This window comes from Theropithecus gelada, chromosome 16 (assembly GCF_003255815.1).
Source record: "Theropithecus gelada isolate Dixy chromosome 16, Tgel_1.0, whole genome shotgun sequence".
NCBI classification, from domain to species: domain Eukaryota; kingdom Metazoa; phylum Chordata; class Mammalia; order Primates; family Cercopithecidae; genus Theropithecus; species Theropithecus gelada.
This window is the reverse complement of record NC_037684.1, coordinates 61,715,675-61,718,872: the sequence shown is the minus strand read 5'-3', so window position 1 is coordinate 61,718,872 and position 3,198 is coordinate 61,715,675. Positions and strand designations below refer to the sequence as shown.

The following is a 3,198-nucleotide window of genomic DNA, read 5'->3' as shown; positions in this document are numbered from 1 at the left end:
GGGGTGGGGAGGGGAGAAGGGTACATAGAACCCAGAGAACGTTGGCTTATGCCAGAGACCACACCACATCTGGGCTTGCGTTCTTGTATCTTTCGTGGTGTGTGGGCGGGGGGCGGTTCAGTGAAGACCGGAAGGCCTGCTGGACAAATTCGAAAAGAGCTGGAGCTGTAGCACTTACTCTTGTGTCTTATTAATGTGCTATGATATTTTTTCCTTCTTCATAGGGACTTGGGGACAGTCTGGCTTTGCTGCTTTCTAACTGCTAGGCACCTCCCTCTAAGCCTCATTGTCAGAGGGAATTGGAGGTCTCCACAGTCTCTTCCTGTTCTGACATTCCGAGCAGAGAAAAGGCACTCACTGTTCCTCTTAGCTATTTAATTATCAGAAGCCAGTAATCTTTCCCCAGACAATGTTCTGTCCTAGAAGTCGTCGAGCTTTGGCTCTTCTGTTGTGCTTATTTGGTCCAAATACATCTGTGGGTGTTTTGTCATTTCTTACTGAATGAATCGTAGTTATAACCAGGGGCCAAACTGCCCAAGAGGCTCTTCAGAGATCACGGACAGTCTCTCTGGAAGCTGTGGCCTGAGGGAACAGCCCCATCCCAGGGTCCCATCTGTCCGGAGTTGGGGATGTCAAGTCCAGCTGAGTCTTTATTTCCAACGCTAGCCACGGTCCTGCGCAGTCAAGCTCTCAGTGTTTAGGGCTCTGTCAGAAATGGTTATATGTGGGCGAAAGATCTGACAGCTCCTAGATACCTTATCTTACTGAATTCTTTTTTTTTTTTTTTTTTTTTTTTTTGAGACGGAGTCTCGCTCTGTCGCCCAGGCTGGAGTGCAGTGGCGCAATCTCGGCTCACTGCAAGCTCCGCCTCCCGGGTTCACGCCATTCTCCTGCCTCAGCCTCCCGAGTAGCTGGGACTACAGGCGCCCGCCACTGCGCCCGGCTAATTTTTTCTATTTTTAGTAGAGACGGGGTTTCACCATGGTCACGATCTCCTGACCTTGTGATCCGCCCGCCTCGGCCTTCCAAAGTGCTGGGATTACAGGCGTGAGCCACTGCGCCCGGCCTTATCTTACTGAATTCTTGAACTTTGAACCAGTTCTTCCACTTACTGACTTGTTACCATGGCTGACTTTCTGAAAAGTTTCCCACAGTTTTTTTTTTTGTGTTTTTTTTGTTTTTTTTTGTTTTTGTTTTTTGCAGTAGGGGATTAGGATGTTTCGTCCTACTTGGTAAGAAAAAGTATTGTGTTTTTAATAAATCATTCACAGTGCTGGTAAAAAAAAAAAAGAAAATTGTGGGGTGGCTGGGCGCGGTGGCTCACACCTGTAATCCCAGCACTTTGGGAGGCTGAGGCAGGCAGATCACCTCATGCCTGTAATCCCAGCATTGGGATGGGAGGCCAAGGTGGGTGGATTGCTTGAGAAGTTCAAGACCAGCCTGGCCAACATGGCAAAACCCCGTCTCTACGAAAAATACAAAACTTAGCTGGGTGTGGTGGCACACGCCTGTAATCCCAGCTACCCAGGAGGCTGAGGCACAAGAATTGCTTGAAGTTGGAAGGCAGAGTTTGCAGTGAGCCAAGATTGCGCCACTGCATTCCAGCCTGGCCGACAGTGCGAGACTGTCTCAGAAAAAAAAGAAAAAACTCGGGGTAATTTATGTCCAGCGTAAGTACCTGAACAGTTTCCAGAAATGTATATTTTTTTTTTCTGAGAGGCAAAGGATGTAAACAGCTTCTAAGTAGCTTTAATGTTTCTGTACAGAAGTATGTTTATCACTGTAACATTGTGGTAGAGTTTTAATACAGTATTTAGTTTTTTATTGGGCTTTTTAAAAAAGTTAACTTTTAACATAGCTGCTCAGGGATTAAACCAGATTGGACAACCCATTCTGACTCCACATATTACTACAAGGAAATACATCGTTGTTTCTATTGAGCTGCAAGGGATAGTACACTTTACGCTTAAGAAAGTTAAATGTTTCACAATAACATTGCAATATAACCTTCAGCTACTCTTCTTCAATTGGTAAAATCTGATGGTATGATACCTCTTTGCCAACCTACGAAACCCGTATCTGGAAGAGTCACCAGCTCCCGTGAGCAGCTTCATGTAAATAGATGCACTCCAAGCAGATCGCATGCCTCAGGTGTTTGTCTTCTAGTAATCATGGAGTATGCAACACCCAGAGTAACACGACAAGGGGCAGGACTGCAAACAGCAGGTCCCGCTACAAACCCTTAATGCTGCATTGCTGCCAGTTGTAAAGAGATGCCTGAATGGAGGCGAGTTTTGCCCTATGGGTAAAACTGATGAAGTACTGTACTGTCATATAAATCCACTAAATCCAGCTACCAGGAACTGCCTGGAACTATGGCCATGCATTTTTTTATTTTCTTTAAAGACCAGTGTGATAGCAGGCCATGCATCTGAGATACGATATTCCTTGGTAACTAGAGGGAGGGAAAAAAAATCAAGTAGGTTCAGGCATATGTTGTATTTTGAGAGTCTGGTTTTATTTGAACATAAATAACTCTACAGAAAGCTCCTGTAAATAATGCTCAAATTTGCACTCGATCAAATCCATTAAAAATGAATCTTGTATATGATGTGTATGGCTTGTTTCTTGGGTCTCTTTTCCATTATTCATAGAAAATTATTTAGAAAATATTAAGTGTTAGTCTTATCATGAGTTAGTAAGACATACCTTCTTAGTAGCTTGTATGTCCTGTATATCCTGGGAAGGTAGGATTGTTGGTTCTTAATCTAAATCTGAACCCCATCTCTGGGTTCTATGAATTTAGTGGAGCAGCTCACAGAACTCAGGGAAACACTTTTACCAGTTTCATATAAAAGATATGACCAAGGATACAGATGGAGATGAGCAGGGTGGGGAATAGGGAAGAAGCTCCGAGCTGCCACGCCCTCCCTGGGCCACCACCCTCCAGGAACCTCTGTGTATTCAGCTATCAGAGGCTCTCCAAACCCTGTCCTTGGGTTTTTATGGAAGCTTCTGGACCTATCTAAATGATACAAGCTGGCTTCTTGTCCCCAGAAAAATGATGTTCCATTAGAACTTGGATGCAGGGTCGGAGGTGCAGAGAGGGAAGGTCACAGGAATTACTCTTGGATCCTGCCCTTCAGGATGTCACAGTCTGGTTGGGTTTAACCTGGTTAAAACCAGCAATGCCAGGAG

The 3,198-nt window shown here is 44.8% G+C and overlaps 1 non-coding gene across 1 annotated transcript; it reads right to left on the bottom strand.

Annotated features, from left to right (window-relative positions):
• Positions 1 to 108: 108 nt before the first annotated feature.
• On the bottom strand, positions 109 to 170 carry LOC112610454. The gene has a single exon (XR_003116354.1). It is a non-coding gene; the product is annotated as a U7 small nuclear RNA (small nuclear RNA).
• Between the last annotated feature and the right edge of the window lie 3,028 nt (positions 171 to 3,198).